General features: G+C 36.6%; 2 pseudogenes across 2 annotated transcripts; one reads left to right on the top strand and one right to left on the bottom strand.

Moving 5' to 3' along the window:
* Nucleotides 1-16,756: 16,756 nt before the first annotated feature.
* Nucleotides 16,757-19,191, top strand: LOC143556955 (high-affinity nitrate transporter 2.1-like; annotated as a pseudogene). Its single transcript, XR_013139473.1, has 3 exons — nucleotides 16,757-17,597; nucleotides 17,696-17,811; nucleotides 18,438-19,191. The product of XR_013139473.1 is annotated as a high-affinity nitrate transporter 2.1-like (transcript).
* Nucleotides 19,192-20,330: 1,139 nt separating this feature from the next.
* Nucleotides 20,331-22,693, bottom strand: LOC143556954 (high affinity nitrate transporter 2.4-like; annotated as a pseudogene). The gene is made up of 3 exons (XR_013139472.1): nucleotides 21,874-22,693; nucleotides 21,660-21,775; nucleotides 20,331-21,050 (listed from the first exon to the last, which is right to left on the bottom strand). The product of XR_013139472.1 is annotated as a high affinity nitrate transporter 2.4-like (transcript).
* Between the last annotated feature and the right edge of the window lie 1,070 nt (nucleotides 22,694-23,763).

The raw sequence follows: 23,763 nt of genomic DNA, 5'->3' as shown, positions 1-23,763 counted from the left end.
TTTAGGCGAAGTTATCAATTAGGCGAACTTGGCCTTAGGCGAAGTTATCAATTAGGCGAACTTGGCCGTATGCGAAGTTAAGCTTTGAAGGCGAAGTTATCGTTTTGAAGGCGAAGTTATCGTTTTGAAGGCGAAGTTGCCCAGTTCGTAGGCAAAGTTGCCCAGTTCGCTACGGGTTTGGTTTTTATCACGCATTTTGGCGATTTTAATACCCTTGTTATGGTTCGACATCACCCACTAACGTTCCCTAACCGTTTCGGTCGTATATATATACCCCGTATATACTATAAAGCTTGGATCTTTAAACTTTAAAGGTCAAGAACATACCTTTTGTGCTCGTTTGGATCTCGTTTAACTTGTTTAATCACAACCAATCGTTTACTCTCTCTCGGATCTTGCTCGTTTCTCTCCCTCGGCCGCCGGCCGTATATGGCGGTGTGTGGTGTGTGTGTGTTTTGGAGTGTGTTAGAGAATAAGATGGAAATGAATGATGGTTTAGGGTTTGGGGGATATTTATATCCCTTAAAGCCCATGGACCGAAGGCCCATTCTCATTTAACCCATCTCAATTAATCTAAGTCCATGATCCGTTCTTTACTCGATATTAATTAATTATTAACGCTAAATCACTAAACGTAACTTTCTTTATTTAACATTATAAATTTTAGGATGTTACATTAGGGTGGACAGTTTGGGCTAAACCTTAAGCCTAACTAAAGGATTTTATGTTGGGTTCAAAAGAGTTCTCTTATTGTTTACTTGTTTTCATTGAAGATTAGAAGATATAGCACAAGCGAATTTCACTTGTTTTTCGCTTATAATTTTTAAAATATGATGGTTCTATAAACATAATGTCATTATGTTAACGATCTAAATCTTTGAATAAACACGTCCAACCCCGCCACAAAACATCATTTTCACATAACCAAGAAGCAAAGGATAGCCGTGCACTAGCGACTGCCTGGTGACTTTCACTAGAAGAGGTGGCTAGTTTGAGTCTCATTTATGATAAAATGTCGTGGTCAAGCCAATAGATTTACCACAATAGGCTTTCGGGCAGTGGGTATCTCCTGAAATTGGTGACAGACTTTGTAGGTCGATGAATAAAATTAGAACAAGAAAGAACCGATGATGAATCTTTCACGGAAGCAATTAGAATGGCATTTTCAAATAGTTTTGAGCCATTATAACTTGACACTAGTTATTTAACCCGTAAATAATAAAATAAACAATTTAAAATAGGTTATTAATGTGTTTTATTGCACTCAGACTATCCATAACGGATTGCACAAAGACGGATTTTTGACTCACAAAACTCAAGTTAAAGATTAGTCCCACATCTTAGGTAGGTCGGGCCGTAACCCATAATAATCTGAACATCACCAAACCACCGATTGACAACTCATAAACCCGTAAATCTAATTAGATTCTTTCAAAAGAAAAATTTGGGAATAATAACTCATTTATATCAAGTAAACTTCACTAGCACAAAACAATACAAGTACATATTGTGGTCCTACCAACACAACTTCCTTCCTAATTGGAACCATATAAACCATTAACCCTCAAAAGTCAACTCTTCTTTACAAAAGTTAAAACATAACATAACACAACATTCGTTAAACTTAATCATCTTCAACTTGCATCAAAACTCACATTAAATATTAGTCCCACACCTTAGCTCAGCGCGTAACCCATCAAAACCCGAATATCACCAAACCACCGATCAACAACTCATAAACCCGTAAATCTAATTACATTCTTATAAAATGAAAATTTGGGCATAACATAACAACCCAATATCATATATATATATATATCAAGTACACAATTAACCTTAACACAAAACATACAAGTACACATATTGTGGTCCTACCAAAACTACCATTAACCCTCAATAGTCAACTTCTCACTTACAAAAGTCAACATTAACACTTAACATTAGTAATATTAATCATCTTCAACTTGCATCAACAAAGAAGTAAAAGACATGTTTGGAAACAAATCCAACTCCGACACGCCACGTGTGTCATCCACCACCACCGTCTGGGACCCACTTCCGTTGACTGACGGCGGAAACAACGATGTGTCAACGTGGTGTAACAGCCAATCAATGGTTTGACCATCAGTTTTGTGACCAAGTTCTCTAGTGAGTTGGAATATCCTGGCGGCACACATCACCGGAACCCTGACTCTACGGCCTCGGCCGTTGACTTTTGAGTGGTGGGGTTTCTTCTTTACGGTGGTGGATGGGCCCACTTGGTTGTTGGTGGAGGATGACGGCGGCGGCGGCGGTGGTGGTGGTTGTGGGTCCATGGTGTGTTTTTTTTGTTTAGGGTTTGAAAAGAGGTGTAGAGGATTTGGGTTTATTTATGTTTGTGTTTGTGGTACAAGTTTTGAATTTTGAAATGTTTTGGGCTTTCTTTTGAAGATTAAATTTGAGTTAATTAGGATTAGTTACAAAATATATAAATTTTTTAAATACTCATTTTCAGTGGCGAAGTTTTGACATATACGTTGAGGGGGGCCAGGGGCGATATCAATATGTATAAAAAATATTCATAAACTAGAGAAGGGCGGGCTCAAAATTTCAGTCGGACACGTGTAAATTTACAATATGTATACAAATTTTCGGCCGAAAAAAGATAAATTGACACTACCGAACGAAAAAAACGGAGAGTCCGAGCTCAAACTTTCAGTCGGAAACGAGTAAATTTACACTATGTATAAATATTTTCGGCCGAAAAAGGATAATTTTACACTACCGAGCAAAAACAGAGGGGGTCGGGCTCAAAATTTCTGTCAGAAACGGGTAATTACGTATAAAAATTTTCGGCCGAAAAAAGATAAATTTACAATACCGAGCGAAAAAACGGAGGGGGCCGGGGTGGCAACTAAGCTACGCCTCCGTATTTTTTTTATCGGAAAACTGTTTTTATATAATTCTAAAACGGTTACGATTTGACATTTGGCTGGTGACGGTCCCAAGTAAAGATGCATTTGTTTCCAACAGTTTGTGACTAATGAATTGTTAACTTCGTAAGTCTGATGTTTATGTAGCAAGCCTAATCAGATGCCATGTAATCGCGCCACGTGGATCTTTTTTTTGATAACTAGGTATGTCATGTAAGTATCAGAGTCTTGAACTTAACTATCCGTTAATCTCGAATCGTTAGAAACAAATACATCTTTAGTTGATTTAGTTGAGACCGCCATCAGCCAAATGTGAAAACAGGTCATAGTTAAGATTATTTAAAATCAATTTTTCATTATGTATCATTTAAATTTTAGTAGGGCCGACCCCTATGGGGGGCTGGGTGGTCGACGGAGCCCGACACCCCGTTAATCCCGGAAATTTTTGTTTAAAAAAGTTTATATGTATTTTGTTGAAAACAATATGTATATTTAATCTAAAACTTAATAACATAACAATTAACTTGGCATAGGGACAAAGGAATATGACTTTCAACCAAAAGGTTGTTGGTTTTAGTCTCATTTGAGATATGTTGAAGCTTGTTTTTATACAAAAAAATTTTACAGAACGCAAATTATAATCAATTATGCTCATTTAAAAATTAAATTGTTTAAATTTAACAAAATACTCCTTTTTATTTAAGGCCTAGAATATTTTTTATCTTCTCGGAACTGGCCCGGATTCTAGTATAATAAATCTACAGTAAGTGGATAACCCTTGATTGGGTTCGTGAACCAAACTGAGTGCTCGATACAACCTTAACCATGAATACATAATTTATGTGTCCACCATACATATATACAAAAAGTAATACGTTTTAAATGTGTACAAAATCAGTTCTTTAAAATATTATTTATTTATAACATAGGTGTTAATACAGAATACCATGTTACATGTTACGCTAGTCACTGACTATTACCTATATTACATGTTACTCTAATATACAACTTTAGAAGAAAAAAAAACATATCAAAGATGTATAAATAACATGCATCTCAACTTTTGTAAACCAATAAGGTAAAACTCGGTTTGATTACAACTAAATAACGACCCTTTAACATTGTTGTAAAAATCGTTAGTCGTTAGTTGGGCGGTGGGGTGGGGACCTGCGATTAATCGGGATTAATTGGACCATACTTTAATGTATATTTTTCAATTTTATATATACATGCACACATTTTTATATGTAATTTTTAGTTTTATACATACATAAACACATTTTAGTCGGTAATTGGCTTGAATCTCACCAGAAACTGCTGTTTTTGATGGAATCTCGTCGGAAAAACACTAATTTTGATCGAAATCTCGCTGGAAACCGCTGATTTTGGTCGGAAACTCGCCGGAAACTGTCAATATTGGCCAGATTTGTCCATTGACCGATTAGCTAAAATTAATCTATGAAGTGAGGACTAGCGATTAATCAGAGATTAATCGGCGCCTAATCGGGATTTTTGCAACACTGGCCTTTAATTATGCTTGTGTAGCCAATGTTGGTTATTTACTAAAACTAAAACCTTCTTATATTGGTGCCAAACTTCTATATAAATTAAGGATGGTTGCTCACAATCATAAGAGGGGTGAGTTTTTTATGTGTTGCTACAAAGATCCTGAAATAGAACTTGGGCCTCTATAACGGTGAATGCAGAGAGTCTCTTATGGGTTGCAAACACCATAGTCATTAGAGGTGTACAAAAACGGTTAAACCCAACCCGAACCGGGTTATAAACCGAACCGGTTTGGTCAACGACTGGTCAAAACAGGTTTGACTCAAACCGGTTTAGAAGCAGGACAGGCCGACCTGGTCACACCGGTTCGGTTCGGTTTAAAAACCGGTTTAACCGGTTTTAAACCGGTTTGATAGATTTGAAAGGGAACCGGTCCTGAAACTGACGGTTTGGGTCGGTTTGGAAACCGGTTTTAAACCCAAACCGGTTCGGTTCGGTTTGCCTAAAACGGTCCCAAATCGGTTTCTTTTGTACACCCATTATGGCGTTGGGCCCAAAGGAAAACCTAAATGTTTGGACATATATGTTCCAACCGAAATCTTCATGGTACTACATACCCAAAATCTAGAAAATGGGCTAGAAAAAATATTCAAAACTGGCCCACTAAATAATAATCAATAATAATATGACCGAAAGAAAATATGAGCAATTGGGTCAAATATCTAGGATTGAAACAATAAATAAATGTTAAGTGATATAAATAGAACAAAACTTTACATCAGTGATCTGATTGGAACAAAACTAAAACTTGGTTATTATTTTATGAAGTAAACCCTTTGTATAAATTGGTATAATCCATGTAATAGTAGAAACTATCAAAATGAAGATGATAACTATAAGTACACACATGCCTATGATACAATTAGAGCTTAACGGCAAAAACGACATGAAAGACTTGTAGCCTAGCAACATCAACAAAGATACGAGATGTGTGCCCCATCGCCCACATCTAGTGATTGAAGGTTATAACCTTATTGTGTATAATTAATTTTATTTAAAAAAAAGGAAAAAAAATGGTTCGGGCTACTTAAAACTTCAAATGAGCGACATCATCAATTCGAGTAGTTTATGATAGTTCAGGGTAAAACTTATGTGACAAATTGGGGTCTTTGGGGATGTTTGGCCTAGCTTTTATTTTTAAGCTTATGCTTATATATAAAATTAGCTTATAGCTTTTTTTCTATTATTTGATAAGCTTTTTTTAGGTGTTTGGATTAGCTTATATTCTACAAGTTAATTATGTGTCTTAATAAGTTCTTAAATCCAACAATTTTTAATTTGTTAGAATAATAATTACTAATCCACCTCTATTTGAGAACAATGAGTAATTTACTTTCTTAAACAAATAAGTTTCATCAAATAAGCTAAAAAATCATCTTTAAATAAGCTTCTTCAAATGAGCTTATATAAGCTAATAAGCATAAGCTTAGAAAGCTAAACCAAACACCAAGTTAAGCTAATAAGCTAATAAGCATAAACTATAAAGTTGTCGAAATAGGAAAACTTAAAGGGGTTAAAAAAATTTATAAGCTTATATTATGTGTTTTGTCTACATATTTATATATTTGTTCATATATAATTATATAAAAAATAAATTAAAAATATTCGAGCCGAACCGAACCGAGCATACCTTTGCTCGTTTGCAAACCGAACCGAGCCGCTCATTTACAATCGAGCGAAAAAACGAGCGAGTATTTTCCGAGCTATTTTCGAGCGAGCGACGAGCGAGTTCGAGCGACAAGCGGTTTGGACGGCACTAGTTAATAATACCCAAAAATGTGGAGTTACAATCAATCAATCAATCAATCAATCAATCATACCCAGTAAAATCCCACCGACAGCAAAGCTATAGGTAGGGTCTGGGGAGGGTGGGATGTAGGCACACCGTACCTCTATCCAAAGGAATAAAGAGGTGGCTTCCAGAGAGACCATCGGCTTTAAGTACATGTGTATGAAGCAAAATAAAGGAAATCAAAGTTTAACAGTTATATAAAAACTACTACTAATTATAATAATATTAATAATAAGGTCACAGTTTAACAGCTATATAAAAGCTAATAATAATTATAATAATAATAATTATAATATATGTAAGGGAAATACCATTATGGTATGTGACCTAAAAAAGTCAAGTCTAAGCCCTAAGATATTCAATTCTCTCTAAAAATCCTTAACTTTAATTCTACTTCTCCACGAATTCCTATCCTCAACCATGTCCTCGGAGAGGTTTAGGTCTATCAAATCATGCCTAATCCTCTCATCCCAAGTCAATTTCGGTCGTCCTCTACCCCTCCTCCCCTCTATAGTAATGTTTTCTACGGATCTAACAGGATTCGTCGACTGTCTTCTCTTTACATGTCCAAACCATCTCAATCTCCACTCTCTTATCTTGTCTGCTATGTTCGCCACCCCTAATCTCTCGCGAAACACAACGTTTCTTATTCGGTCTAGCCATGTGTGCCCACACATCCAACGTAGCATTCTCATTTCTGCTACCTCCATCTTCCGCAACTGTGCCTTCTTGATGGCCCAACAATCTGTTCCATATAGCATTGCAGGTCTAACTGCCACTCTATAGAATTTTCCCTTTAATTTAGTCGGGAAACTCTTGTCGCACAATATACCTGTGGCTGCTTTCCATCTACACCATCCTACCTGAACTCGGTGGGTCACATCACTGTCTAATTCCCCATCGCTCTGTACAAATGATCCTAAATACTTGAACTTTGTTACCTGCGGGACCACCTGCCCTTCAATTGTGATGTGTGCGTCTTCATTGTCGTTTATCCCACCAAAATCACAGTGTAGGTACTCCGTCTTAGATCGGCTAATCTTTAAACCTTTTGTCTCTAAGGTTGTTCGCCACTCCTCAAGCCTCATGTTTAGATCTTGTTTTTTCTCAGCAAGTAACACAATATCGTCTGCGAACATCATGCACCACGGGAGAGTCCCCTGAATCGACTTTGACAACTCATCCAAGACTACTGCAAAAAGAAACGGGCTCAACGCTGACCCCTGATGAAGACCTACCTCTACAGGAAAGAAATCAGTATCCCCCACTGGCGCACGGACACTTGTTTCACTCCTGGTATACATATCCATAATTATCTCTATGTATTTCCTGGGCACTCTTCTACCCTCCAAGCACTCCCAGAGCACCTGTCGTGGCACACTGTCGTAGGCCTTTTCTAGGTCAATAAACACCATATGTAGATCACGCTTCTTCTCCCTATACTTTTCCATTAATCTTCTTAAAAGGTGTATTGCCTCTGTGGTGGAACGCCCCGGCATGAAGCCAAATTGGTTGACCGTAACCTGAGTTTCTCGTCTAAGTCTAACCTCAATCACTCTTTCCCATAGCTTCATAGTATGACTTAGTAGTTTGATTCCTCGGTAGTTACCACAACATTGGGCGTCTCCTTTGTTCTTATAGATAGGAACTACAACGCTGCTCCTCCACTGGTCTGGCATCTTACCTGATTTGAGAATACTATTGAACAGAGTAGTTAACCACATGACTCCTTCCTCCCCCAGACACTTCCACACCTCGATGGGTATGTTGTCTGGGCCAACCGCCTTAGACCTTCCCATCCTCCTAAGTGCGTCCTTCACCTCTTCTCGTGTGATCCGTCGGCAGTAGCAGTTATTCGATTGTTGTCGTTGAAAGTTTGTGTTGTCATGTTCTTCTTGGTAAGCTCTCCCATTGTTAAAAAGATTGTGGAAGTAGGTTTGCCATCTTAGCTTGATGTCCTGCTCCTTGGCCAATACATGCCCATCTGTATCCTTTATGAACTTCACCGGTCCTAGATCTTGCCTTCTACGCTCCCTGGCTTTGGCAATCTTAAACATAGCATGTTCCCCCTCTTTTGTTTCTAGACTTTCATACATCCGTTTAAATGCCGCCTTCTTTGCTTCCGCCACTGCCTTCTCCGCCTCTATCTTGGCCGTTTTGTAGTTGTCCCTCAATTCCACTCGCTCCTCCTCATTCGTGCACCTCATTAGCTCCCTAAAACATCCTTGTTTGTCCCTTATCTTGTCTTGCACTGCGTCATTCCACCACCAAGACTCCTTATGCCCACTTGTCTTTCCTGTTGTGACCCCGAGAGTCTCCTTTGCTACTTGGATGATCTTTGTCTCCATAGCTTCCCATATCTGAGTTGAGTCCCCATTTAGTCGAGCCCGCGTATGCAGTATGAGTTTATCCTTAAACAGTAGGAGATTTTCGTCCTTCAAATTTCCCCATCGAATTCTCTGTGTACCTTTCTTCTCTCGAACAGTCAGCTTATTTCTGAAGGCTATATCAGTCACTAGTAGTCGATGTTGAGTCACAACTGCCTCCCCAGGTATGACTTTGCAGTCCTTCCACCAACGTCGGTCTCCTTGCCTCATCAAAAGGTAGTCAATTTGCGTGTTGCGTCCGCCACTGCTAAAAGTGATTAAATGAGAATCTTGTTTCCTAAAATAAGAATTTATAATACCTAGGTCATGTGCCACCGCAAACTCTAGAAGATCTGTTCCGGTCTCATTCCTATCACCAAAACCGAAACCCCCATGTACGGCTTGAAAACCATCGTTAGCCTTACTAATGTGTCCATTAAAATCACCTCCTATGCAAATCCTCTCCCCCTAGGTATGCCCCCTACCACTGCGTCTAGGCAATCCCAAAATTCTCTCTTTTCCTGATCCCCTAGGCCTACATGAGGAGCGTAGGCGGAGACTACTGCCACTACTTCCTCTCCTAGTACTAATTTCAACACCATAATCCTGTCATTATGTCTTATCACCTCCACCACACTAGTGTGTATTTCCTTAGCCACTAGAAACCCCACTCCATTCCTAGCTCCATCAGACCCCGAGTACCACAACTTATACCCATTACACTCAGCCCCTCTATGTCCTTTCCACTTAGTCTCCTGGAGGCATGCTATCTGAACCCTACGTCTTTTAAGCACATCTACCAATTCTAGCAACTTACCATTTAATGTTCCTACATTCCAAGAAGCCAAACGCAATATACGCTCCCTATCTTTACTCTTTCCTACACCCCTCGTTTCAGGGTAGGATGTGACGTGACCTGACCCCTTGAAACCTTGAATAGTTTGCTTGATATTTAAAAAAAAAAGAAAAAAGAATGATGATTTTAATTTTTTACGTCAAGATTCACTTAGTTATTAAATTGAATGCTTTTCTAAACACTGTCGATTCAATAATGCATCATTTACAATTAAAAATTCACTATAGAATATTCTATATTTTAGAATCTTCGTGTACCTTGCTGGATTTGACTATTGAGTATATGCTGTTTATTAAATTAAAAAAAATTTACATTTACAGAAGATTATGGAAACACAATAAATAAATAGTAATAATAGAGAATACAATTTGTTACACGTATTTAAAAAAAACATGGACTATATAACCCCATTTCGAGTAAGATCGTTAGTTTAATACCTTTAAATCTCTTGCGTTTCTAGTAACATACGGTTATTTAACGCTCAAAATAATATGCGCAACTATTCTAGGGATTAAAAGGTGACGACTGAGTAAACAATTGAGGCCAAATGACTGAATTCTAAAAATTATTAAGAGCTAAAGGTGTAATTCTCGTTTACAAGTGTCATCCTTGTAATTTACTCTAAAAAAAACGATAATGTTTACACCAAGATTTGTTTCGGTCTAAACCTAGATACCGCGACAAGGCTTCATTGGTATTCAAACATCACACTTCGAAGACATAACTTGCAAACTCGTTTTCCTTTTAATCCTACTAAACTATGTACATCGGGTCAAAAGTGCCTCACATAATAACTAAAGTTATTGTTGTTTATAAAACATAATATTAATATTAATTCAATAATGCAGTTTTTATAACTGAAAATGTACTAAAAGAATATTCTATGTTTTAGAATCATCGAGTGTTAGCCTGTTAGGTAATGAATTTGACTATTCAGTACATATTTTCCTTTTTGAAAAGTAACCTTAAAAAAAACACAATTACTGCTTCAAGTTTGATTTACATGACTAAGACCATATGTAAATTTGTTTTAAGAAATTATATCTAAAATTAGGTCTCAAGCAAATAAATGTCTATTTTTTTTGTTTAAGCTTTGTTGGTAGTGCTTATGATCTATGCAGTCGATATTGCTGATATATCACCGATATATCAGTGATATATCAGTTATCGGTCCTTGGCGATGTATAAATCATAATATCGGTTTAGAATATTGGTACCGATAATATCAATGATATTGACCTATATTTGAACGATATTTGACTAATAATATTTGACCGATATATCACCAATACTCCCGATATTAGTGTTTTAAGTCTTAATTATCAACTATTAGTGTTCAATGTTAGTGTTTTAAGTCTTAATCAATTTTTACTTTGCTACGATTGTTAGTGTTTTGCAATTTGCAAAAGGTAGAAGACTATACTGAATTATTAGTATTAAATTGCTATATATGAATTTGCTACAATTGTTGTTTGTTCATGATAGAAGACTATACTGAATTATTAGTGTTAAATTGCTATATATATGAATTTACATGATATTAAAATTAACGATATCCCACTGATATCTCACCGCGATAACCGATATCTCAGATATCGGTCCTTGACCGCAGGACCGTCTCAACGTTTTTGAAGACCTAAAGCTAACTAAAATTTTGGGCCCTTTTAAAAAGTTATTTGATTCCAGTAAAGCATCTCGGATAGTTTTTATTTTTTTTTTGTTTGAATTACCCAGATTCACACTTTTGAATTTGATTTTTAATTTTCCCCAAGCAGAAAATAAAGTATATAACACAAGTAATATTCTAGAATGCTTATTTCTAAATCAATTACCATTCAACAAATCAAGAATATAACAAAAGTAATCACTCTATTACCTAAAGCCTAAAATATAATTCAATCCACAAATCGACTAACTTAAGAAATCAAAGATTAAAGAAGAGTACTTAGCATAATGCCAGAATTGCGATGCCAACACTCAATAGCTAAAGATCAGTCACTAGATTTGCCAATTGTGATTGCACCGATGTTGAAAACAAAAGAAGAAGATTGGACATAAATTAGTGATTGAAGAACTGGTTATATATCATATATTGAAGCCTCATTTGATTGGAACATTTGATATTGGAAAGACGCAATCGTCGATTCAGTTTCCCGAAACTGTAGTTGCAGATGGCTAGCGCACGTTTCCTCAACCTCTTAACCCTTGATAACATGTTGTTTATTTATTTCAGATAATAACCGTTCACAAAAACAAGAAACATAATATTAATATATAAAACTGTTTTTCTGAAAAAATTAGAGGCCTAAAAAATAGGGAGGCCTCAAGCTAGGGCTTGGGCTCCTATAACTATCCAGCCGACACTGCTTGACCGATATCCGATATTTTTCTACATTAACTGCTTAGCTTATGATTCAAAACTTACCGTTTCATGTTTGATTTCTATCGTATTTTTTATGTGTTTAATATTATAAGCTACTATAAACCGCGGTGTTATTCTCTACTAGGCTACTATCTACTTGTACTGATTTTGATTAAAAGTTTAACCAGATCAAAATAATCTTTGGTAAACTTTAACGTTTATTTATTTTTGAACGGCTAACAATCATGTGACCATGCCTAACATAATTCCTACTTTAAATATGCATCTTTGTTCATCATTGGATTTGAACCTCAACCATATAAAAAACAAAACATTTATACGCATTATGATATCGATTGATCACACATTTTCTATATATCTTGAATTCACATTTTTCCTTTGATAGCTCAACGTTTATGTTAAGGAAACTTGTGAAAACACTTTGTGTCACAGTCTAGACAAATTAACATGAAAACAACCTCTTGGCTGACCTCCATTAATTCATTCAACTGGTTCACTGTTATTAATGATTATGCCATCATATTTGACTTAATTATTAATAAGGAGTAGGAAAAGTGTTTCAAAATTATATTTATTTGTAACCACACATTCCATGGCAATGTGGCAAATTTCTCAACCAATTACTTGTGACAAAACTATTAATATCCAATGAATTCAGGTTAACTCATTATCATAATACTCGTACTTTATACCCATATAAATATTGTTTTATATATTACCTTTTCTATTATAAACTATCGTTTACTAATTAATTTTTCATATATAGTGTCGATATCGGAAGAATTTGTGTCACTTTGATCATAAGTTCTATATGTACGAATATTGTTTCAGGTGTTCACATGTTTATATTTTTGATTTAGTATCGGTAGCCATGACGGATTTAACCAATATCGACCGAGTTGCGTCACGTTACTGCCGCTATGCGACGGTTTTGTTACCTAGTTTATTATTTAATCTATACCAATAACAATATCACATATTCATCATGGTTCCAGTTTCCAAATCCACTTAAAGGCTTATAGCACATTTCGCTTGAAAATATCACTTAGTATTCATGTATTAATGTTTTCATTCTTGTCACACTGAAAACGTGAGAACTAGCCTTATAAATTAGATTAATTGAATTATTTATAGTTATTAATACTTTACTTTATATAAAATAATTGTCAAAAGCACACATTATATATATATATATAATTATGAACTTTTGTATGCATCACAAGTTGTACTTTGGGCATCATTGATTTTCACTTTTTCATCACTCCATAATGCAACCCACCACTGTTCTCTATCTTCCCATTTTGTGCACTATCTACGAACGATTGTTGCCACCGCAACCGTCACACCACACCACCTAAATCATCTAACCCATCTGTACGAAACCACGTTTTTAATCATCTCTTCTCTATACAACTAAGTGATCTTCCAATTTCAGATTCAATTGCTATATAAAATTGGGAAAATTGTGATTGTGTGTTCAATTTATGATAGGTGTAGCTGCACAAATAAAACACTATGATGAAATTTAAGAAAATTATCATTACATGTATTTAATTTAATTGTATGGTCATGTTGAAATTCATAGGTGTAGCAGTGTAACTATAAAAATTGTCATTATGGGTGTTTAGTTTATTGTAAGGTTATGGTCAAATTGACAGGTGTTGCTGCATAACTGGATGATGACAAAGGATTATCCCAAACGGTGGCGGATATTAAGGATGCAAATAATTGATGAGTCTTGCATTTTGCTACGCGACAAGGGCAGATTGAGGTCTACAAGTATTACCAGAGGTGGAGGAATTGAAACTTGATGTTAGTACTTAATTTTAAAAGATAAGGATGGTAATTCACTAATTTATATTTTTGTTTGTAAAATGTGACACAATATAGTAAAGTATTATAGTTATTGAAATATATGAATTGTTTAAGGTGAGACACCTCTTATTCATGCTGCAAGACAAGCCACAAGGGCATATTTCCACCGCTAAATATATCATTGAACATGGTGCTAATTCCTCATTATCAAGTGAGTTAGGCGCTACAGCTTTGCATCATGTTGCTGGAATACGTAAGTGCTTTTAGAGTTAATTATCATCTTTTTTAATTCATCGTATATAGCCTGATGTATGTGCTTAAATTGGGAACTTATAGAGTTTATTGGAGATATGGATTAAAACTAACCTTATTTGGTGAATCGAATCAACTGATTCCAAGGTGAGAGTGAAACGGATGAACTAAAATCTCATAAATGGTGTTGTTGGAGTTCTTGTTGAGGTACTTAATCTCATGTTGTTCTTTATGTTTCTAAGCACATATATGTTGCTCCATTTCAGACCTAAGTTTACCATTTTGAATAATCTATTTTTCAACATAAACAGCCTAGGTTTGAATTTAATTTAGGCCGTTCAATTTAAGTGCTTTTTGTTTCACTGATGCTTTGTTAATGCACATTATCTGGGGATTATTTAGCTGGTATGTATTAGCATGTTAGTTGCTTTAAATTAAAACATGAAACACGATTTTAGGGTCTTCAGTAAATCTATATATGCACAATGTTTGAATAAATTTGGGACTATGATCAGGTTATACTTTTTGCACTTTTGCAGGTTTTTGTTTTGCCGATTATTGTGTCTACTTCAGTTACAGCTATGGCGGCTGGCAGCACTGAGCCGTGCTTTGTAGATTGGTTTTATTTTGGTTTCGCTCTTATTTCATTCCAACTTAATGAATACTTTTCTCAAAGATAAGGTAAGTATTCGAGTTTTAAATTTACCTGTTAATATAGTGTATTTTTAAATTTAAAATAAACTTACAATGTAGCAACCATTTTGCTTTACTGAGACTCAGGTTGACATTAAAATTACGTTATTTTTATTTCATTTAAGCCATGTTGCAACCTTTTTAAGTTGTAGCCATTTGGGTTTCTGCTTGATAATGATATTTTACACCTTTATCGCTACCACATGAGATGGGTTTACGGTTGTTAGTTTGTTCTCTGTTAATATGGTTTTGTACACGGTTTCACCCCGCCACAACGCGCGGGGTCGAAATTCTAGTTGAATATAAGCTTAAAAAGGTCAAATAAAATATCTACTATTATTGAAAATAAGACCTCTAAAGCATACAAACAAAAGGATGAATCTGATTTTCCTTAAATGATAAAAAGTCCCCCATTGCATAAAGTCTCTAGTCTTCAAAATTATGCACTCACCTAGGGGTGTTCAGTATTTGAATCAGACTCGAATAATTCAAAATTCAATTCGGCTCGCATTTTAATTTGACGGTTCGAATTCGATTTTCAGTCATTCGAATTCGATTCGGTTCGAACTCGATTTAAGTAATCGAATTTCGAATCGAATTCAAATTATACCTCTGTGTTTTTATTATATATATATACATACTTATGAGAAGATAAACTACATAAATCTTTTGAGTTATAGAGATTAAAAATAAAAACAAATTCATGTATTCTATAAAAGGTAAAGTGATCAAAGGTAAAGTGCATTAAACATATTAAGCCTAAACACGTCCGCATAAAAACAAATCCGTGTATTCTATAAAATAAAGAGGACAATATTTGATGTACAATGATCAAAGGTTACACTAGCACCTTTTAAAGGGTGCCTGCCGACCACTAGGCACTAGCTAAAACACTAACCTTGTGACAAACTAATTTTATGTCACCAATAACTTTTTGATCACTTAAATATATTGATTTTTATATTAATATGCAGTTAATTAATATAATTAAAATCATATCAAATGTTGCAAACATATTTGATGGATCAAAAGAGTATTAATTATACATATATATAATACACATTGGAATCTTGTTTTACTAAGAGTGGCAATATAATACTAGAAGTAAAATATGATACCTATTAAGTTATAAAAGCTTTGTGTTTAAATTGATACTTAATTAGTTCTCAACTTTTCATATTTGTTTATATATATTACCTTATATTAATTACAATATTTTCTATCTTGTATAGCGAACTCATTTAATGTAGTAACTCTCTGAATTCGTTAATTGTAATTATACTTATATTTATAATTATATTTATATTATTTTATTATAAATGGTAAAAAAACAACAACGGTGTTGTGTTATCCTTTGGGACATACCATAGGGCTAAACATCGTTGTATTAATCGGATGCGGCAAATAGGATTCTTTGTAAATAACCCTCCCCAGTTGTCATTTGTCAATGCTTCAAAAATCAAACTTCATACCCTAATATATGAAAAAAATAACAAAATGACCAAAATGTCATTTTTAATCATCATAATTTTTAAAAAGTCCATTGAAATGACACCATTTTTATTATGTCTAGCTCAAAACAAATTGGACCATCTAGTTATTCTATCATAACGATCGAGCGCCACATGTCAAAAATATTTCCCATTAGAATGTTCTTGACGTCAGGTAGATTTTATAAAACAAGGCGACGACTAGATTAATCTAGTAGCTAGCCGCTTGGATTTATAAAATCTAATAGCCACCTAGAAAAAACAACCCGACGCATAGAGAAGTCCACCTGATGCCTGGTTTTGAAATAACTGGATGACGTTGATAACATTTATCCGATAGTCAGAAAAAAAGGCAGCTACGCGGGAAACATTCTTGATATGTGACTCTCAGTCATTGGAGTAAAATAACTAGACGATCTGACTAGTTTGAGTTAGACATAATAAAACTGGTGATATTTGAATAGACATTTTAAATATTCATAACCAAGGACATTTTAGTCATTCCCTTAATTTATTCTAATATACTATACGCATTAAATGTGGTGATCCATGCATATGGTTTTGCCTATTTAAACACTTACCACTTTGCTTCAATAACATAATATCCAAGATTCAAAACACAATAATAATATCATTTCACAACTTTTTAACATCCCAAAACAATGCCTGAGATCCAAGGATCTCCGGGCACTTCAATGCACGGAGTCACGGGACGCGAGCCAGTGCTCGCGTTCTCCGTTGCATCTCCAATGGTACCAACCGACACAACCGCAAAGTTCAAACTCCCCATAGACTCCGAACACAAGGCAAAAGTATTCAAACTCTTCTCATTAGCAAACCCTCACATGTTAACCTTCCATCTCTCTTGGCTCTCATTTTTCACAACCTTTGTGTCCACATTCACAGCCGCGCCCCTTGTCCCCATCATTCGGGACAATCTTAATCTAACCAAATCCGATATTGGCAACGCGGGTGTGGCATCCGTGTCGGGTAGTATATTCTCTAGGCTTGTGATGGGTGCGGTTTGCGACATGTTGGGACCACGCTACGGGTGCGCATTTCTCATAATGTTATCCGCCCCAACCGTGTTTTGCATGTCGTTTGTTGAGAACGCGAGTGGGTACATCGCGGTGAGGTTCATGATCGGGTTCTTGTTAGCGACATTCGTGTCGTGTCAGTATTGGATGAGTACTATGTTTAATGGGAAGATTATAGGGCTTGTGAATGGGACTGCGGCCGGTTGGGGAAACATGGGCGGTGGTGCGACTCAATTGTTGATGCCGGTGTTGTTCGAGATCATTAAGAAGGCGGGTGCGACGCCATTCACGGCATGGCGGATTGCGTTCTTTGTTCCCGGGTGGCTTAATGTTATTATGGGGATATTGGTGTTAACTCTAGGCCAAGATTTGCCTGATGGTAACCTTGGTGCACTTCAGAAAAAAGGTGATGTTGCAAAAGATAAATTTGGAAAGGTATGTTATTAATTACTTATTAGTCATATTTGTTTGTTTATTATTCAAATATTGATTTAGTCTTTATTGCTGTTTGATTGTGATGTTTTAATTTGTAGGTGTTATGGTATGCTGTGACAAACTATAGAACTTGGATCTTTGTACTTCTTTATGGCTACTCCATGGGTGTTGAATTAACCATTGATAATGTCATTGCTGAGTACTTCTATGACAGGTTTGTTTTGATTTTATATTTGTAAATCTTGGGAGTGTAAATGAGTCGAGTCGCTCATGAGTTTGGATCGATAAAAGCTTGAAACGAGCCGTGTTTTTTCGAGTTCTAGCCTAGTAAGAGCCCCAAACAAAGCTCATTTAGTTATCGAGCTGTAGCTCGATTCTTGTTTAGCAAGTTCGTCTAGGCTCGTCGAGCCTTAATGACCTTGTGTTTTCATAAGTTATTTTTTTTACCTCTTTTGGACACCTATAGATAAATTTTATGATACAACGCCGAGCGTAGGTTCATTTAAGATTTTCTCAAATTATATATATAAATAATTAAGAACGTATGTACGTTAATTAATGATAAATAATAAACTAGCTGATTCCGAGTTCTAAAAACAACTAACGATCCAAGCTTGAGCTTCACAAAAAGAGCTTAAAATGAGCTGAGCTCGAGATTAACCTCTTGTAAGTCAAAAATGAGCCGAACTAGAACCTAGTCGAGCTTGGTCTCGACTCGGCTCATTTACACCCCTAGACTAGAGTCTTTTTTTTTCCTAGAACACCAACAAATCTTGAAAGTTCTCATGGACTATGTTAATAAAAAAATTTGGATTAATTTTGTTAATTTTGTGATTCCAGATTTGATCTAAAGCTTCACCTTGCTGGAATTATCGCGGCCACATTCGGGATGGCAAACATCGTGGCACGACCATTTGGCGGATTCACATCCGATTTCATGGCCAAAAGGTTTGGAATGCGCGGGCGTCTTTGGAACCTATGGCTCCTCCAGACCGCAGGAGGGATATTCTGCCTATGCCTCGGTCTAGTTAACTCGTTACCGTTAGCCATTACCTTTATGATCCTATTCTCAATTGGTGCACAAGCAGCATGTGGTGCAACATTTGGAATCATCCCATTTATTTCTCGACGATGGCTTGGTATCATATCAGGAATGACTGGGGCTGGTGGAAACTTTGGGTCCGGGTTAAACCAATTAATTTTCTTTGCGAACGCCTCGTTCTCGACGGCTAATGGGTTGTCTTACATGGGTATTATGATAATATGTTGTACACTTCCTGTTACATTGGTTCACTTCCCACAATGTAAAAGGTAGTGAAGAACATTACTATGTTTCGGAGTGGACCGAGGAGGAGAAGCTTAAAGGGATGCATCAAGGAAGTCTCAAGTTCGCCGAGAATAGCCGGTCGGAGCGTGGGCGGAGGGTGGCTTCGGTAACAACTCCACCGGACAACACTCCTACTAATGTTTAAGTTAAGTTAGTTTTCTAGTTGATGTTACATGTTGAAAGTAAGTAATTAAGGATAGTTATACGAAATGTTACATATAAGTTATAACCGTTATGTTTTTTCTTCTAATGTAACACAACTATATATAGTTTGATGATATTAATCTATATAATGTATTTAATTATTAAATTACATATTTCCATAAGTTGTTATTCTTCTAATTTAACCAAACTCTTAATTTAACTAAAAATATTTAATACAGATATCGTCACGACTGGGTTAGAGATGTTTTATGAGATGTGCTTAGGTATGCCGGGATCTCAGCCAAGAAAGAGGCACCTGTTAACTTTCTGACTGATCCACGAGAGGGAAGATCTACCCTACGACCTGCGGACGTTCTTGTGTTTGGTTGGGCAGGGGATAAGCATGCGTGTGTCGACCTCACTGGGGTGTCCCCATTGGTGGGGCTGAGAGACAGTGGCTTCGTTCCGGGACCTGTGGTTTTGAGGGCGGAATCTAGGAAGGTTGCTAAACATGAGGCAACGTGTTTGGAGAATCAGCACGTATTCATTGCATTTGCCTTCGATACATTTGGATCACTAGCTCCCGAGGCGGTTCGTTTTTTGGATCGAGCGCAGAAGGTATCCACAGTGACTCGCAGAGCTCGAGGAACCAATGATTGATATTGTTGTTTGGTTCATTAATGAACCTCTGTCCCATTCAGCAACAACAGTAAGTCTGAATGATTCAGACCTAATTACAACTATTCAAATGTTTTTCTATTTAGAACCAAACAATCTGAAGTTTGAATGAATCAGATGTTTACATATAAATGGTTCCATTCAGATGTAAACTAACAGCCCTTTAGTAGTATAGGCTTTGCGATTCAAAAGGGGATAGCGCGCAACTTGTTGTCCGCTTACCCATTATCCAGATGTAGTTTGTTTTGTAAGAATTCGAGTATCACAGTTGTAATAAAAAAAAGATTTTATTTAATATTATCGTAAAATTCATACATCTTATGACAATTTCCTTTATGATTGTTAACTTAGAATCATAATGTGTGATAGTTTAAAAACATTATAACTCACTAGTAACAATTCTAGACCAAAGTATGAAGTGAGTAATTTGGTTTTCAGATATTTCGATCAAAATCATAATTTATGAATATCAATATGACAATATTCTTTATATCTATTGTTATGAAAGACTGGAACAAAGCTGGATTATATATAACATGGTTATACACATACATATGTTGATATACATATTACAAACTAGAAAAGAAACACATCATATATTGTGTCACACTGTCTCACTTAGATGTTTAATCAACTAAACATGATTAGGAGTCCCATTTGGCGTCGAAACCGACGCCACCTTCCCACCGCGCTCTGACCGGCTATTCTCAGCAAACTTGAGACTTCCTTGGTGCATCCCTTTTAGCTTCTCCTCCTCGGTCCACTCTGAAACATAGTAATGTTCTTCACTACCTTTTACATTGTCTTTACTAGGTGGCAAAAACATACTTCCCCATTGTGGGAAGTGAACCAAAGTAACAGGAAGTGTACAACATATGATCATAATACCCATGTAAGACAACCCATTAGCCGTCGAGAATGAGGCGTTCGCAAAGAACACTAATTGTGTTATTGTTAACCCGGACCCAAAGTTTCCACCAGCCCCGGTCATTCCTGATATGATTCCAAGCGATCGTCGAGAAATAAATGGAATGATTCCAAATGTTGCACCACATGCTGCTTGTGCACCAATTGAGAATAGGATCATAAAGGTAATGGCTAACGGTAACGAGTTAACTAGACCGAGTCATAGGCAGAATATTCCACCCGCGGTCTGGAGGAGCCATAGGTTCCAAAGACGCCCGCGCATTCCAAACCTTTTGGCCATGAAATCGGATGTGAATCCGCCAAACGGTCGTGCCACGATGTTTGCCATCCCGAATGTGGCCGCGATAATTCCAGCAAGGTGAAGCTTTAGATCAAATCTAGAATCACAAAAACAAAATTAAACAAAATCTATGATTAACATATAGTCAATGAGAATTTTTATGATTCATTAGTGTTCTAGGAAAAAAAAAGACTCTAGTGTGTAAATAAGCCGAGTCGAGTGGATTCGACCTGAGCTCGACTAGGTTTGATCTCGGCTCATTTTTTACTTACAAGAGCTTAAACTCGAGCACGGCTCGTTTCAAGCTCTTTTTGTAAAGCTCGAGCTTGACTTGTGAGTTGTTTTTTCAAACTCAGACTCAGCTCGTTTGTTATTTATTAATTAACTTATGTACATTCTTAATTGTTTTTATATAGTTTGAGAAAATCTTAAGCGAGCCTAAGCTCGGCAGTGCATTGTAAACATAATCTATAGATATCCAAAAGAGGTAACAACTTAAAAATACACAAGGTCGTTAAGGCTCGACGAGCTTGCTAAACAGGCTCGAGCTCGGGCTCGATAACTAAATGAGCTCTATTTGTCTAGGCTTGTACTAGGCTAGAACTCGAAAAAACACGGCTCGTTTCAAGCTTTTATCGATCCAAACTCATGAGCGACTCGACTCATTTACACTCCCAAGATTTACAAATATAAAATCAAAACAAACCTGTCATAGAAGTACTCAGCAATGACATTATCAATGGTTAATTCAACACCCATGGAGTAGCCATAAAGAAGTACAAAGATACAAGTTCTATAGTTTGTCACAGCATACCATAACACCTACAAATTAAAACATCACAATCAAACAACAATAAAGACTAAATCAATATTTGAATAATAAACAAACAAATATGACTAATAAGTAATTAATAACATACCTTTCCAAATTTATCTTTTGCAACATCACCTTTTTTCTGAAGTGCACCAAGGTTACCATCAGGCAAATCTTGGCCTAGAGTTAACACCAATATCCCCATAATAACATTAAGCCACCCGGGAACAAAGAACGCAATCCGCCATGCCGTGAATGGCGTCGCACCCGCCTTCTTAATGATCTCGAACAACACCGGCATCAACAATTGAGTCGCACCACCGCCCCCCGGCCGCAGTCCCATTCACAAGCCCTATAATCTTCCCATTAAACATAGTACTCATCCAATACTGACACGACACGAATGTCGCTAACGAGAACCCGATCATGAACCTCACCGCGATGTACCCACTCGCGTTCTCAACAAACGACATGCAAAACACGGTTGGGGCGGATAACATTATGAGAAATGCACACCCGTAGCGTGGTCCCAACATGTCGCAAACCGCACCCATCACAAGCCTAGAGAATATACTACCCGACACGGATGCCACACCCGCGTTGCCAATATCGGATTTGGTTAGATTAAGATTGTCCCGAATGATGGGGACAAGGGGCGCGGCTGCGAATGTGGACACAAAGGTTGTGAAAAATGAGAGCCAAGAGAGATGGAAGGTTAACATGTGAGGGTTTGCTAATGAGAAGAGTTTGAACACTTTAGCCTTGTGTTCGGAGTCTACGGGGAGTTTGAACTTCGCGGTGGTGTCTGTTGGCACCATCGGAGATGCAACGGAGAACGCGAGCACTAGCTCGCGCCCCGTGACTCCGTGCATTGAACTCCCCGGAGATCCTTGAATCTCAGGCATTGTGTATAACTTTGATTATGTTTGAAGGTAAAGACTTAATAATATTATTAGTTTAGATCTAGGATGTGATATTTTGAGTGTGTAGGGAGTGTTTTGTGAGTATTGTATTAGGGTTTATTTAATTATAGTAAAGGTTAAACTATTAATGATGTGTGGCCAACTAGTGATATTAATCTTCTAGTCTAATAGTATGAGGTGATAGTTAAGATTTGAGATCATTAAGGTCTCTCAAGTTTGAAATATAACTCAACAAGGTTATAGGTGCACAAAATATTTGATTCCGCATCTAACCTGGAACCGGTTCCTACCCATACCTTACCTGTATGTACGACCTGGTATTAGATTTCCCCTGGAGGCGTACCCGGAACGGGAACCAACCTGGACCCATCGGAACAGGAAATACCCGGTCAAAACCTGACCTGACTCTACCCGGAAAACCTGGTAAAATGCCTGACTATATCCGGAAATAGTTTTTACTCGATCATGTTTTGACTTTTGTTGACCATACCTAGAACTAGTTTCTACCTGGTTCCGGTTTATGTAAATACCCGATTTATCCACCTCTAAACGGGACTCTACCTCAGTGATAGGTTTCCTCTTTAATGATGTTTTTGGGTGAGCCAGATCTAAATGTCAAAATCAGTTAGATGATTAACATCCCGTTTCATCAATGAGGTCTCTCAAGTTTAAAACAAGATTCAACGGAGTTTTAAGTTAGTGATAGGTTTCCTCTTTAATAATGTTTTTAGGTTGGCTAGACCTGACATGTCAAATTAATTAGACAATTAATATTCTGTTTTTCAAAAGACTTACTCAAGTATTGACGGTGAATCCCGTGAATCCAAACGTTCTTAAATCTTAACTAAATGTTGATGTGTGGCTAGTGGAGATTCCGAAAAGGTTGCAAGGAATCTAGTTTTCCGCATTGGAACCTTGTTGCATATACCAATGGATACTTTTTCAAATCTTAGTGGATCTTAAAAACTAATCATTTATTGCCAGCTAACACACACACGCACACATAGTTGACATTTAGACTATCTCCAAAGTCTTCGCTTTTAAACAATTAGAAATTATCGAATGATTTAAGA

This window comes from Bidens hawaiensis, unplaced genomic scaffold (genome assembly GCF_021521415.1).
Source record: "Bidens hawaiensis isolate Kalapana, Puna unplaced genomic scaffold, B.hawaiensis_p1.1 tig00018764_1, whole genome shotgun sequence".
Taxonomy (NCBI): Eukaryota; Viridiplantae; Streptophyta; class Magnoliopsida; order Asterales; family Asteraceae; genus Bidens; species Bidens hawaiensis.
This window is presented reverse-complemented; position numbering and strand designations above follow the sequence as displayed.